Source organism: Trichosurus vulpecula, chromosome 3, assembly GCF_011100635.1.
Source record: "Trichosurus vulpecula isolate mTriVul1 chromosome 3, mTriVul1.pri, whole genome shotgun sequence".
NCBI lineage: Eukaryota > Metazoa > Chordata > Mammalia > Diprotodontia > Phalangeridae > Trichosurus > Trichosurus vulpecula.
Window position 1 is genome coordinate 47,364,815 of NC_050575.1, and position 16,180 is coordinate 47,380,994.

A 16,180-nucleotide genomic window follows, 5' to 3' on the forward strand; every position below is an offset into this window, starting at 1 on the left:
TCTAAGAAGTTCCTGTCATCACTTTCTCTTTACTACTGAAAATTGTTACTGAAAACCGGCAAGGCCCCCAGAAATTCCTTAAGATGTGTTCGTGAACTAGTAAATCCCACTAGACATTCCAGGACATCTTAAAATCTTGGCACAGTGTAATAATCCCTCTTTCTTCTCTTATTCAAAGTCTGATGGTTCACACCCCCAAATCCTAGATTTATACACCCACATCTTCCATACCAGTACTATGGGTGAAGAATAAGGACAACCTTTCTATATGATTTCTACCTGGGAGGCATGGATCATTAGTGTAGTTCATTTCTGAGTTCAGTGTCTGCAATATTCTTTTAGGCTGAGTTAGTCCCAACCAATGCTAAAACTCAAGAAATATTTGCCTCATTTATACATATGAAGACCATGACATTTACTTTCCTACTGATACTCAAAATTTCCATAGGGAATTCCAGACTAATTATGACATAACCTGTATATGGGTAGTCTTTATTTAATTGTTTGTTTATCTGTTGATTTATTTTTAGTTTTTAACATTCACTTTTTTTTAACAAAACAAAAGTAAATTTATTGCAGATTTTTGTGACATATGGCAATATACAAAAGAAATACCCACATCTGGGCAGTGGTTTTTTCATTATGTTCTATTTACAAAATTTCACCACATAATAGTAACCAGTTTAAAAAAAAGACATTGGCCCTATGAAGGCTATTAGAATACATTCCATTCCAAGGTTACTATGTTATTGATGAACCTAGACATGTTAATATTTGACTACTAAAATCCTACTCCCAAAGCCTGCATTTCATAAGAATTTTACATGGTAGCTTTGAAGCACAATGATGTAATTACATTGCCACTGAAAAGTGGAAGAACAAGCAGTCAAACCACCCTCTATAAGAGGAGCATTTTTTAAGTCAACTGGTTAAACCCTTTGAGTTGTGCCATTGTTCTCTAAGTAATGAGATGGACCACCACACAGTAAAATTACTGTCACACCACAGTTCTGATCAATGAAAGGCTTTGTCCAGAAGCTCCAACCATCAGCAGTTACTACAGAGTGGTTGTCAATGTGGGGATAACTCTATTTACTTAGGTTTTCTTTGAATTTTTCCTCTTTGCTTTTTTGTTCTCTGTATCTTTTTCTGGTTTTGAAGGCTTTGAAGATTTTGTCCTTTTATTGATCATAGAATCAGTTTCAACACCATCTTGGTCCTTCTCATCAGACTGGAATTCATCTGCATTTAGTTCATAACTATAGTCTGAACTCAGTGATGGTCTTCCACTATGTTTAGATGTCTTTATTACTTGGAGTGAATATGGTGTGAGATGCACCTCTTTATTGTAGCCTCATGTAAAGGCTGCCTTAACCTTGGGGTCCAATTTAGAAAAGGAACTCTGTTTGCCTCCCCAAACACTTATTTCCATGATATTTTCAAAGTCTTCTCTCATGAGATGATATGTATCCATAAGTTCAACAACATTGTGTACACCTTCTGTCCCATGTAATGTCAAAGGAAGAACAAGTGCATCCCACAAGTGTGAAAGGTAATCCAGGTTGACGGTCCTTTTGCTGGAGTGAGTTTCAAGACTCACATGTAATGTTAATTCTTGAACAATGCGATCATGTTTGCTTGTAGATGAGAATTTACCCAGCCAACTTGGGAAGAAAGGAAACTGAGTCATGTAACCTCTCATCAACTCTCCAGGAAGAACGCTAAGGTAAATGGCCTGTGTTGGCAGAAGGCTCCAGTTTTGCTTACTTCGAATTTGTCTATCAGCTAAGTCACCATCACATATACTATCTGCTACTCTGCTCAAAAGCATCAAGTGTTTTTGCATATCCCCTCCTGCAGCAGCAGGTTTTACATGTAAGTAGTTTTCCTGGACAAAAAGAGGTGCTATGGAGTAATCGTGGAAGAAGAGATCAGACTTGTTCACAAGTGACATATGAGTGGTCTCTTCCCCAGCGGCAAACACTTTCTGGGCAACATCAAATGGACCCAGTTTGATATCTTTTCTGGCTCTGCTGAAATCAGCTTTAGCTTGGTCATAGGTTAGAGCTTTACTTTCTGCACACCACATGCTAAGATTATGCAAAACCTGCCCAATATCATGATTTGCTCCCAGAATAATTTCATTCATAGCTGAAGGAGGAATCTTTAAACCCTCTTTAAAAGCAATAGACATCATAGCACCCTTAATCTGTTCAATCCGAGGTCTTTGAAACCAAAGATCAAAGCAATAATGTACTAAGGAATGAATTTTTGGATGGTTTCAATCATTACACATACAAATAATGGGAATCTTTGTGTGTTTGATCAGGCCAATTAATTCCTGAATCCCTCCCCTATCTTCAGTGCCTGCCATTCCATCTACTTCATCCATGATCAGAGCATGTTTTGTGCCCCCTGAAGGAACTGGACCTGAATAGAAGTCTTTGATGCTGGTGTTACTCAGTGACTCAGCAACAATTTCTTTCAAACTGTTTTTATTCCGAGTGTCACTTGCATTCAGTTCTACATAACTATATCCCAATTCCTCACACACTAGAGAAGCTGTAGTTGTTTTGACAATCCCAGGTGGACTAGAGAGCAGTGCCACTTTAAAACTGGAACCATCATCTTTGCCACCAAATTTGATAACTTTAACATGTTTCTTATCTTCAGATATGTTATTGTGCCAGTTGCAGAACCATCGTAAGAGTTTATTAGCACAACTCTGGTCACCTTGCTGTCCAATTACGGTCTTAAGAGAAGTGGGCTTATATTTATCCACGCAAAGCAAACCCTCAGCTTTGTCTCTGCTTTGGTCAGCAACATATTTCTCTGGGCTTAAGACATTTTTCTTCTCCTCATCCACCTGCTTGAAGTCCAGGCCTTTTTGAAATTCACTGGTTTCTGTTTTGACTGATTTCCTGAAACTGTCTTTTTTGGGACTTGATTTGTTCTTTTTAGATTTGGAGTCTTTCTTATTTGGGCTAGTTTTTCTTTTTCCTTGATCAGCTTTTTGTGGTGTCTTCTCCAGTTTTGATTTTTCCTTCCTTCTTTCCCTCAGCTTCAAATGCTATTTCATATTTGGACTTCTTGCCAGGCAGGGTCCTAATGAGATCCAATAGGCCATCTTCATCAATAATTTTTGTTCCCAAAGCCAAATCCTTGTTGCTTTTGGATTGCCCACTATCACGTCCCATAACAAGGTAACTTGTTCTTTTGCTGACATTTCCAGTTACTTTTCTCCCATACCGCTCAATTAGAGATTTAGCTTCATCTCATTCGATAGATTCCAGGACTCCTGTGATTACAAATGTTAAGCCTTCCAGGCAGTTTTCAGCTCCTTTTGGAATCTCCTTAGAGCCCAGAGTTTGGGACCCTCTCGATTCAGGTAGCTTCAATAAGCCTGGTAATTAGTGCATCTCTTTTCAGTATCTTCAAGACTTACAGATTCTGTTTTGGATGGAGAAATTTTATTTTTATTTTTCTTAAGAGATTTTCTCTCTTCTTTTACAACTTCATTTTCTTTTTTTGCTGACTCTGCAGATTCCCTTTTTTGGTAACTACTCTCATCCCTTTTTTTCAAGAGTGCCAGCTTAGAGCTGACTTTCAAAGCAGAAGGTTCTTCCTCGATTTTGTCAGGTACTTTATGAGGGGATGACTTTGAATATGATTGAGAATCTCTTGAATCTTCAATTTTAGTTTGCTTGTTCAAATTGTAATTCTTGCTTTCATGTGAAAAATTTGATGTTTTTACTTTATGCATTTCTGATTTGCTTGAATTAATTTGGTCACATGAAAATGTCTCTCTTCTGAATTCTTTCGGGCCTTTTTGTTCTTGAGTTCTTTGTCCAACATTGCTAATGTTCTGGCAAATTCTTCATCCTCATGCAGCTGCCTCTCAAGCTCTGAATTCTCTTTGATTTGTAGTTGCTCAGCAACAGCTTCATCAGCTAATCTGGAATCATTTGTATTTTGTGAAGGCTCTCTTCTTTTGCTTGCAACTAGCTTCTTTTCTGATCTTTAAACACTTCCAGTTCCAAAGTAATCAAGCACTAATGTAGGTGTAAGTTTTATTGGTGACAAAGGCTTATTCTTAATCTGAGTTTTTTTTTTCCAATTTCTTTCTTCCCATTTGATGCTCCAATATGACTACGTGAAGATATTCCATTTTCTTTTGGTTTAAGGGATATCTTCTTATATGTAAATTCATCTTCTTCATCATTTTGGAAATCTAGTTTCCTTTGAGTGAGCCCGGTAGCAACAGTGAGGAACAAACCAATGGCCAGCCTGAGTGCTCCACTGCTATCCATACAGTGCCAAAAGATCTGGAGGAAGGCCCCCAGAATGTGTTATAAACACCTCCTGTTTCTGAAACGTAGTAACAGGATCCTGCCTTGGAATTTTCTGAGGTATAAAAGACATCGGCAATTTCTCTGGTTTTGAGCATTTTTTACCTGTACTGTCTCTTCTGGCTCTGAGTCTGAATCATAGATAATTCTCTTTTTCTTGTTTGCATGCTTTCTTTTTACATCATCTTCTTTGGAAGAAGCTTTCACCTTGATTTCCTTTGTTCCTTTTTTTGCTTTTGACGTTCCTTCAACAGTCTTTGTATTCTCATTCTTTTTTACTGTCTCATTAACAAGTTTCTTTCCACTTGTAACAACCCCAAAGAATTTCCGGATATCTCACCATAGCTGTCCGGGGAGAGGGCGGCGAGGGACACGGGGGCAGATGGGCCAACGGCGGGTGAGGACCCTTAACAGGGTTCCGACTGCATTCGCGCCAACAAGTTCTCCCGCGAAATAGGGGCAGAGGCGGTGGCGCCCTGTCTAACATTCACTTTTATGAGATTTTGAGTTCCAATTTTTTCCCGCTCCTTACTCCCTCCCCAAGATGACATGCAATCTGAAATAGGCTATACATGTACATTCATTTTAAAGCTATTTTCACATTAGTCATGGTGTGAAAGAAGAATCAAAGCAAAAGAGGAAAAAACCACAAGAGTGGAAAAAAAAGAAAAAATTGCATGCTTCAATCTGCCTTCAGACTCCATAGTTCTTTCTCTGGATGTGTACAGCGTTTTCCATCATGAGTCTTTTAGAATTGTCTTAGGTCATTGCATTGCTGACAAGAGCTAAGTCCATTAAAGTTTGGTCATCACACAATGTTGCTATTACTATTACATGTTCTCCTGGTTCTGCTCACTTCGTTCAGCATCAGTTCACTTAAGTCTCCCCAGGTTTTTCTGAAATGAGTCTGCTCACTGTTTTTTATGGAACAATAGTATTCCATTACATTCATTTACCACAACTTCTTCAACCATTCCCCGATTGATGGGCATCTCCACAATTTCCAATTCTTTGCCAACGAATACTCCTTTTCACTCAATTCCCCAAGGCCTAGACTCTGCATAGAATATGTTGAAAGTATTCTGCCTAAAATGACTGAAATATATTTGTCACCAGCACAGCAGGATACACTATATAGTTAATCTTCACTTTTCCTACTGCTTGTGTTATTATGAGTCCAGGTAGGTAAAAAAAAAAAAAGGAAAATTTGGTGAGGCAGATTAAATTCTTCAGGGGGCTTGTTTGTCCTCTCTCCAACCCCATCTCTTTCCTGATGCAAGGCTTGTAGGATTTTAACTTCTGGAAAACAAATTCTGAATTCCTCTCTCAAGTGTACTGAGTATGTATGCACCCATCTAGTTCACAATTTAAACAAAATGCATCTGCCTCCTGGCTATACTCTGTTGGTAGTATCTCCAGAGTGTGCCTCTGTAGCCTTGGATCCCAAGTTTCTTTGCTCTTGGTCCATCTTCTAGAATTCTTGACCCTTCCTTATTCAGTGATCTAAGTTGGTCTCTCTTTTCAGCTCTTTGACTCATATTTAAGGAGGTATAATGGACCCATGCATGATTTATTCTATTCACCTTTACCTCCTCTCTTTGTCCATCACATCATTTCTGGTTCCCTGACCAATCACATGTATCAACAATTCAGCTAGCAGCTACTGTGGCTGTGTAAAACCAACAACGACCAGTACACAGAAGGCTGCTAACACAGGTTCTTTGATCTGCTTTTCTAAGGAAAGCAACATTAAGGGGTTAACAATCTTACTTTCATACATCATAAAAATATCATTCACTTAGTTCAGGAGGAAAAGCCAACACCCTGAACTTCAGAGCAAATACAAACCAATTATAAACATACAAAACATAAACAGATCAAATCACAATTCATAGTTAGCAGGAAAGCATCAACATCTGGGTTTACAAGCACAAACCAATTATAAACATACAGAACATAAACAGATCAAATCACAATTCATAGTTACCAGGAAAGCATCAACATCTGGGTTTACAAGCCGGGGGCTCTTAAAATGGCTGCCCCGCCCCAGTCCCACAACACTCTTCCAGTGACTGAAACCCCAAGGGAGAATGCCAATCTCTGGGTTTACATATCTTGTTCAGGGTCAAAGGGGTCACATTGTGCAACCTAAACCCACATGACCTAAAAGTGTCATAAACATGGGACTCAAACCCATGCCTAAAAACCCAAACCTAAAAGCCTCTGGCCTCACAAACATGTCACTCAAACCCATTTAAACCAGGCTTTCCCTTGAGGCAAGGATGACATCAAAGACTCCTAATTTAATCAAAGGAACAAAGGCCAGACTCATCAAATGCACTTGATTAAATAAGTGGGAAAAGAGAAAACAGTAAAAAAGTCCCACCTTAATTAATATTACATCATATTAAGGATGAGGGATTGTCCTTGGTACATATACATTGGCAATGCACCCGTACCATTATGTTGTGAACTGGTCTCTCAATCACTTGCGTTGTTCCAGTGTGGTGTACATGCTCCACAGACAGTGAGTTTACTTTCGATAACTGCTCTCCAAAGGAGGTCCTACATCCTTAATACAAAGTTAGAGGCAACATAAAGTTGCTTCTTGATGATAATTATCAAGGAACTTGGGTACTCTCAATGCAACCTAATTGGCTATCCAACATCTATAAATATTTGAGTGCCATAATACCATCAACAGCCTAGTGTAGAGCCCCTGAAGTTCTTGAATCTTGAATTCTCTCTGCATCAGGGAGTGCCTATATCACATTCATAGTGTGTCCTAGCCAGGATCCAAAGGTCCTGCTCACCTGATGGCTGAGTACTGTACCTTTCCAGTCTTCTTACACCTTATTCCTTGACATGTACTCTTTGATCCAGTGACACTGGCCTCCTGGCTGTTGGACAAACAAGATATTCCATCACCTCAGTTCCAGGCCTTTTTCCTTGTGCTTTTTTCTTAGGAAGCCCATTCAAGGCCTGTTCAATTTCTTTTTCAAAAATAAGTATATTTGGATATTCTATATCCTCTTCTGCTAATCTAGGCAATTTAATTTTTGTAAATATTCTTCCATTTCACTTAAATTGTTAAATTTATTGGCATGTAATTGAACAAAATAAGTCTTTCTAGTTGTTTTAATTTCATCTTTGTTACTGGTAAATTCATCCTTTTCATTTTTAATACCAGTGATTTAGTTTACTTCTCTCTCTTAAAAATTAAATTATGCAATGGTTTATCTATTTTATTGCTTTTTTTCATAAAACCAAGTCTTAGTTTAATTATTAATTCAATGTTTTTACACTAAATTTTTTAATCTCACTTAAATTTTTAGAGTTGCAAATTTACTGTTTTTAATGGGATTTATTTAGCTTGTTCTATTTTTTAATTACATGCCTGTCATTATAGTCTTCTCTGTCTATTATTAATGTAAGCATTTGGAGACTTTTTTTACCCTTACTATCTTCCTTTGAATATGAACCCAGATCTTCTTTAGCCTTAATAGATACCTATGCTTAGGGGTTTTTTTTTCTTTGCTTACTGATTTTCTTTTTTTTTAGCAGTTTATAATTATAATCAGGTTTCAATCCCAAATTGTGGGTAATGTTTCCCTGAGCCTCAAGTCCTCTCTACTATTATTTTCTGAATTCTGTCAAGGCACTCAACCTCAGTGACCTCTCCTCCCCTAAGCCACAGTCATGCCCCCAGCCATGCTGACCTAAAAATATTCTTGCTCCCTGTAGTGGCCATGCACTGGGTGTGTCCTCACCCCTCTCCACTCACAGTCACAGTTATGATCAAGTCTAGTAAGCACTGCATGCTTGGCATCCGCAAATAGTGGGTAGGGGGTGGTTGTGGTAAGAGGGGATATGACCTTCAGTCTTCCTCCACTAGGCATCTTCCTGTTCATTAAATGAAAGTTTGAGAGGTAAAAGTTAGTGAGGTGAAAGGTCCTGAGTCTGTGAGTTTAGAGTTCATGTGATCAAATTTCTTGAGGCTTAGTGGGCTTCCTGAGGTAGCTGTCTTGTTGTGGCTCCTCTTTGTTGATTCAGTGGAGTTGGCCTGGAGGTATTTACACTCCACTCAGGCCAAACCTCAGCCCCTGAAGGTCTTATCTTTTCTAAGGTCATCTCAAGTTGTCTTAGGACAACTGCTTTACCCCTTTATTCTTACTGCTCTATATTCATTCCATTGTGATGTTCTGTCTCTTTTTGGAGGAAATCTGGAGAGCCTGGAAATTTCTAACCTGCTTTGCCATCTTCCCAGATTGCATCTCCAATAACATTGAATGGATTTTTTTTGAGAGTTCCATTGACTTATTTTGGCTAGCCTTGTCCCTAACTAATCCATTAGTTTTACTGAGCAAATGGCTAAAATCTTTTGGTCTAGTAGATATATACTCATAACTGGTACATCTACAATGTTATTCCTTCAGAAGGTGTGTTTCTTCTCTTTCAGCTTAATTGGGATGACATCTAACTTTAGGAAGGCTACTGATACACTATATGAGGGAGCATCTTTCTTGGATTTTATTGATCCTTCAGTCTTTATATGTATAGAATTCAGGATGATCAGTTTTCTGAAGATCTCCCAAAATGTGTGCATTTAGATCACTGAGTACTTTCAACAGATGTATTAGAGTTGACCACTTCTGTTGGAAGTCCTAGTTGTATATCTAGAAAATCTAGGCATAATTCCACATGGGACTAGCACCATAATTATAGCTGCTTGATATGGAAATTTACACATACCTTCCACAGCCTAATTTATTAAAGGTCTATTCCATTAACAGGGCTCACAGGAGAGTGGAGTCTTTGTTTTTGGTTCCAGAGCAGAGGATGAGCTGAAGCTTGAAGCTGTGGAAGGGACAGCAAGGAACAAAAGCATTGGCAGCAATAACATTGCTTGGAGCACGGGGATGGAAAGGAATACCTGAAATCAGGCCCTTAGAAAGGGCTCAGAAAAAAAACAGCACAAAAACTCTGAAGCCTGAGACATGCCCCGCGCATCAGGACTAGAGCCTGATCTTAACACAAAGTTAATAATAAGTCACTAAAAAATAAAATGAATAAGCAAAAGAGAAAGAAGAATATTATAGTACAATGATTCTAGAGAATCTCAGAAAAACATAATGAAGATAAAATAACTACTTCTAGCTCAAAGAAAAACAAAACAAAATAATCACCAAACCAAAATGATTTTTGAAAGACCTCCAGAAAGACTTTAAAAAAATCAAATGAAAGAAACTGAAGAAAAATTAGGGAGAAAACATGAGTAATGAAGAAAGTCAAGAAAATCATGAAAATAAAGTCAACCAATTGGAAAATGAGATTCAAAAACTTGCAGAAGAAAATACCTATGGGGAGGTGGAGCCAAGATGGCATTTGGAATGCAGGGACTTGCCTGGGGCTCTCCCCCAGGACCTTCCAAACACCAATAAAAATGGCTCTGAACAAATTCTAGAACTGCAGAACCCACAAAATAGAGAAGGAAGCAGGGCTCCAGCCCAGGACAGTCTGGATGGTGGCTGGGTTAGGCCTATCCCACATGGAGCTCAGAGTGGAGTGGAGCAGAGCCCAGTGTGGGCTGCACCCCGACCAACCACAACAGAAGCCGGGCTAAACAGGCCCTAGCTCTCTGAATCAGTGAGATGTGGCAGTTACCAGAATTCTCAACCCACAAACACCAAAGACAACAGAGAATGTTACTGGGAAAAGCAGTGGGGACAGAGTGAAAGGAGTTCGAGGTTCCACTCCAGAAAGCAGCACAGGTGGTGCAGCGACAGAACTACAACTGCAGTTGCTTCCAGCCCCAGGCCCGCCTGGTGGGAGGAACTAAGTGGTGAATCAGGTCGGAGGGCAGAGCCTGCTTAAGATGTGAGTCCTGTCCAGGTTGGCAGTGCTTGGGGGAGGAGTAGCACTGGTGTGGCAGAGCTTGCTGTGTAGAAATAGCTCTGAAAACAACAGCACATCCCCTCAAGCTTGGAACAAAGTACTCTCTACACTATGAGCAGTCATACCACAACGAAAAACACAAGGGTCGAGTTAGTTGGCTGGGAACATGGCCGGGCACCTAAAACGGACTCAGATTCAGACTCAGACTTTGGAATCTTTCTTTGGTGACAAAGAAGACCAAAACACACAGCCAGAAGAAGTCAACAAAGTCAAAGAGACTATATCAAAAGCCTTCAAGAAAAACATGAACTGGTCTCAGGCCATGGAAGAGCTCAAAAAGGATTTGGAAAAGCAAGTTAGAGAAGTAGAGGAAAAATTGGGAAGAGAAATGAGAATGATGCAAGAAAACCATGAAAAACAAGTCAATGACTTGCTAAAGGAGACCCCCCCCAAAAAACTGAAGAAAATAACACCTTAAAAAATAGACTAACTCAAATGGAAGAAGAGCTCCAAAAGCCAATGAGGAGAAGAATGCCTTGAAAGGCAGAATTAGCCAAAATGAAAAGGAGGTCTAAAAGACCACTGAAGATAATACTGCCTTAAAAATTAGATTGGATCAAGTGGAAGCTAGTGACTTCATGAGATATCAAAATATTATAAAACAGAACAAAAGGAATGAAAAAATGGAAGACAATGTGAAATATCTCATTGGAAAAACCACTGACCTGGAAAATAGGTCCAGGAGAGGTAATTTAAAAATTATTGGACTACCTGAAAGCCATCATCAAAAAAGGAACCTAGATATCCTCTTTCAAGAAATTATCAAGGAGAACTGACATGATGTTCTAGAACCAGAGGGTAAAATAGAAATTAAAAGAATCTACCGATCACTTTCTGAAAAAGAACCCAAAAAGAAAACTCATAGGAATATTGTGGCCAAATTCCAGAGCTCCCAGATCAAGGAGAAAATACTGAAAGCAGCCAGAAAGAAACAATTTGAGTATTGTGGAAACACAATCAGAATAACACCAGATCTAGCAGCTCCTACATTAAGGGATTGAAGGGCTTGGAATATGATATTCCTGAGAGCAATGGGGCTAGGATTAAAACCAAGAATCACCTACCCAGCAAAACTGAGTATCATCCTCCAGGCCAAAATATGGATTTTCAATAAAATAGAGGACTTTCAATAAAATAGAAGACTTTCAATCTTTCTCAATGAAAAGACCAGAGCCGAATAGGAAATTTAACTTTCAAATGCAGCAATCAAGAGAAGAATGAAAAGGTAAACAAGAAAGAAAAAAAAACAAGCTACTTACTAAAGTTGAACTGTTTTGTTTATATTCCTACATAGAAAGATGATGTGTATAATTCATGAGACCTCAGTATTAGAGTAGCTGAAGGGAATATACATACATACATACATACATACATATATATATATATATACATATATATATATATGTGTGTGTGTGTGTGTGTGTGTGTGTGTGTGTGTGTGTAGACAGAGGGCCCCCAGGGTGAGTTGAAATATGAAGGGATGATATCTAAAAAATATAATCAAATTATGGGATGAGAGAGGAATATATTGAGAGAGGGTGAGAGGGAGAGACACAATGGGATAAATTATCTCCCATGAAAGTGGCATTAAAAAGCTGTTCTGTAGGAAGGGAAGAGGGGACAGGTGAAGGGGAATGAGTGAATCTTGCTCTCATAGGATTTGACCTGAGGAGGGAATAACATACACACACAATTGGGTATCTTACCCCACGGGAAAGAAGGAGGAAGTAGATACAAAGGGGGAAGGATAGAAGGGAGGGAAGATGAGGGAAGAGGTAATCAAAAGCAAATACTTTTGAAAAGGGACAGGGTCAAGGGAGAAAATTCAATAAATGGGGACAGGATGGGATGGAGGGAAATATAGTTAGTCTTTCACAACATGAGTATTGTGGAAAGGTTTTGCATAATGATACACATGTGGCCTATGTTGAATTGCTTGCCTTCTTAATGAGGGTAGGTGAGAAGGGAAGAGGAAAGAGAATTTGGAACTCGAAGTTTTAAAATCAGATGTTCAAAAAAAAGCTTTTGCATTCAACTAGGAAATAATATATACAGGCAACATGGCAGAAACATCTATCTTGCCCTACAAGAAAGTAAGGAAAAAGGGGATCACGAGGGAGTGGGGTGACAGAATGGAGGGCTGACTGGATAACAGGGCAATCAGAATATATGCCATCTTTTAGGGAGGAGGGTAGAAATGGGGAGAAAATTTGTGATTCAAACTCTTGTGACAATGCTGAAAACTAAAAATATTAACTAAATAAATAATGAAACTCTTAAAAAATAACTATGTAAAAATTTGAATTGGGAAGGGGAAGTTAATGACTTCATAAGATACCAAGTAAACAAAACAAAATCAAAAGAAAGAAAAATAGAAGAGAATGTGAAATATATCATTAGAAGAACAACTGCTGATCCTGTGCAGGACCTACAGTGGCAGCCACAGCTACTCCTGGGTCTATTAGCTCACAGATTGGATGTTTGAAAGTGACCTATCTCAAGTTCTGGGAGCTAGGATGGCAGAGTAACCAACAAGTTGCTCTCACACTCCCTTGTTGACCTTGAAAAACCCAGGGAATATTGCCACAGGAAAAACCCTAGAATAATGGAGTCAGCAGAAAGATAGATGTCTTTTGGCTCAGGAGGCTAGGGGGATTAATGGGATAGGTCCCTCTTGCTGTGGATGAAAGGGATCAGTAGAGCACAGGAGGCATCCCAGAAAGCCAGCAGCAAACCCCACCTCAGCAGACCACTAAGAGATCGTGAGCCCATTGGTCATAGAGCAAGCAAGTGCCAACACCAAGACCCGATGTGCCTTTGCATAGCCGGGGGTATCACCAGACACCAGAGCAGATGGAAGTCCACCAATGGTTGAGCTTACAACCACTGAGCTTACAGCACAGCCCTAGGAGAAGAGGAAACCTCCAGCCACCAAAACACCCCTCTCCAACACCTCATCCCAAGAGCTTCAGTGTAACCCTGGTGGTACACACCAGCCAGCTCCAGTTCAGCAACAGGTAAGCTACAACATTATATAACTTATAGCTTCCAGAACCAGAAGCCACAGCACACAAAGCCAGTAACCACGCCCCTAGCCCCCAGCACAAGAAGCATGGGACAGAGGCCCCTGTGCCCCAGAAGCGGAGATTCCCTTCAAAAGCCAGGGAAAAGGCAATAACAATGAGCAAAAATAAATTAGAAAAGCAAAGACTATAGATTCTTATTATGGGGACAGGGAAGATCAAAATACGAATTCAGAAGAGGACAGCATTGACATTAATACTCACATCTGAAACTTCAAAAAGGAATATGAATTGGACTCAAGCCCAAAAAGAATTCTTGGAAAAGCTCAAAAAGGATTTTAAAATCAAATTTGAGAGACAGAAGAAAAATGGTTCAATTCTTTTAAAAATACAATTGACAAAATGGAAAAAAATTCACTGAAGAAAGGAACTGAATAAAAAGTGAAATTGGTCAAATGGAAGAGGAGGTATAAAAGCTAACTGAAGAAAACAACTTGTTAAAAATTAGAATTGGGCAGGTAGAAGCTAATTATTCTATGAGGTATCAAGAATCAGTCAAACAAAATCTAAAGAATGAAAAACAATAGAAGAAAATGTAAAATATCTCATTGGAAAAGAACTGACATGGAAAATATATCCAGGAGAGATAATCTAAGAATTAGTGGTCTACCTGAAAGCCATGAGGAAAAAAAGAGCCTGGACAGTATCTTCCAAGAAATCCTTAAGGAAAACTGCCTCAAGGTCCTAGAACCAGAGGGTAAAATACTCATCAAAAGAATCAACCAATCACCTCCTGAAAAAGATCCCAAATTATAAGCACCAGGGAATATTGTAACCAAATTCCAAAATTATGAGGTCAAGGACAAAATACTGCAAGCAACTAGAAAGGAACACTTCAAATATCATGGAATTACATTCAGGATCACATAGAACCTTGCAGCTTCTACACTGAAATATCTGAGGGATTGGAATATGATATTCCATAAGGCAAAGGAGCTTGGACTACAAACAAAAATCAACTACCCAGCAAAATTGAATATAATCTTTCAGTCAAGGAGATAGACATTCAATGAAATAAGGGACTTCCAGACCTTCCCAATGAAAATACCATAGCTCAATGGAGAATTTATTCTTCAAATACAAGACTCAAGAGAGATATGAAAAGGTAAACAAGAAAAAAAAAGAAAGAAAAAAATCTTGTTATTCAATAAAGGCAACCTGTTTACACCCCTACATGGGAGGGGGATACTTGTAAATCTTGAGAATTATATCATTATTACCACATTTAAAATGGATATACACAGACAGAAGTTGTGGGTATAAATTAACTGAAGTGATGATAAAAAAACCTTGAGGTTCAAAGAGATTGTAATGGGAGAAAAGGAAAGGAGGAGGCAGAAATAAGTAAATTACATCATATAAAGAGGCACAAAAACATAGTAGAGGGAAATAAGGGAGGAAGATGAGCTGTGTTTGAACTTTACTTTCATCAGATTTGGTTCAATGAGGGAATAACATACTCGGATAAGCATAGAAATCTAACTTGCCCTACAGGCAGTAGGAGGGAAAAGGGGAAAGAAAAGGGAGGGGTACATAGAAGGGAGGGAAGAAGTAGTAAAGGAAAAAAGAAAGAAAAGTGAGGGGGGCTGATAGAAGGGAGGGGAGATTGAGGGAGGTGGTGGTCAAAAGCAAAATTCTTTTTAAGAAGGGAAGGGAGAAGGGGGAAATAAAAGCATAAATGGGGGGAAATAGAATGGGGAGGAAGACACAGATAGTAATCATAATTGTAAATGTGAATGGGATGAACTGCCCCATAAAATAAAAACTAATAGCGAATGAATTAAAAGCCATAATCCTACAATATAGTGTTTACAAGAAACAAATTTAAGCAGGAGATGCGCACGGGGTAAAGGTAAAAGGTTGGAGTACAATATATTGTGCTTCAGCTGAAGTAAAAAAAAAAAGCAGGAGTAGCAATCCTGATCTTAGACAAAGCAAAAGCAAAAATAGATCTAATCAAAAGAGATAAAGAAGGAAGCTATACCCTGCTAAAAGGTACCATGGACAATGATGTAATATCATTATCAAACCTATAAGAACCAAGTGGTATAGCTTCCAAATTCTTAGAGGAGAACTCAAGGTAGTTATATGAAGAAATAGATAGTAAAACTATACTAGGGGAGGACCTCAACCTCCCCCTTTCTAAACTTGAAGAATCTAACCTCAAAGTAAACAAGAAAGAAGTTAAGGAGGTGAATAGAATTTGAGAAAAGTTAGATATGGTAGACCTCTGAGGAAAACTGAATGGGAGAGAAAGGAATCTATCTTTTTCTCAGCAGTACATGGCACATACACAGAAATTGACCATGTACTAGGATATAAAGAACTCATAATCCAGTGCAGAAAGTGAGAAATATTAAATGCATCCTTATCAGGTCATGATGCAATAAAAATTATATGTGATAAAGATCCATGGAAAGATAGACTAAAAATTAATTGGAAACTAAATAACTGAATCCTAAAGAATTAGTGGGTCAAAAAACAAATCATAGAAATACTCAATAACTTCATCCAAGAGAATAACAATAGTGAGAAAACATACCACCACTTATGGAATGAAGCAAAAAAACAGTTATTAGGGGAAATTTTATATCTCTAAATGCTTACATGCATAAAATAGAGAAAGAAGAGATCAATGAATTGGGCTTGCAATTGAAGATGCTAAAAGAAAAAATTAAAATCACCAATTAAATACAAAATTAGAAATTCTGTAAACCAAAAGAGAAATTAAGAAAATGGAAATTAAGAAAACTATTGAAATGATGAATAAAACTAAGAGCTGGTTTTATGAAA

The 16,180-nt window shown here is 38.5% G+C and overlaps 1 pseudogene; it reads right to left on the bottom strand.

Moving 5' to 3' along the window:
- Positions 1–1,096: 1,096 nt before the first annotated feature.
- Positions 1,097–16,180, bottom strand: part of LOC118841149 — a 68,306-nt pseudogene continuing 53,222 nt past the window's right edge.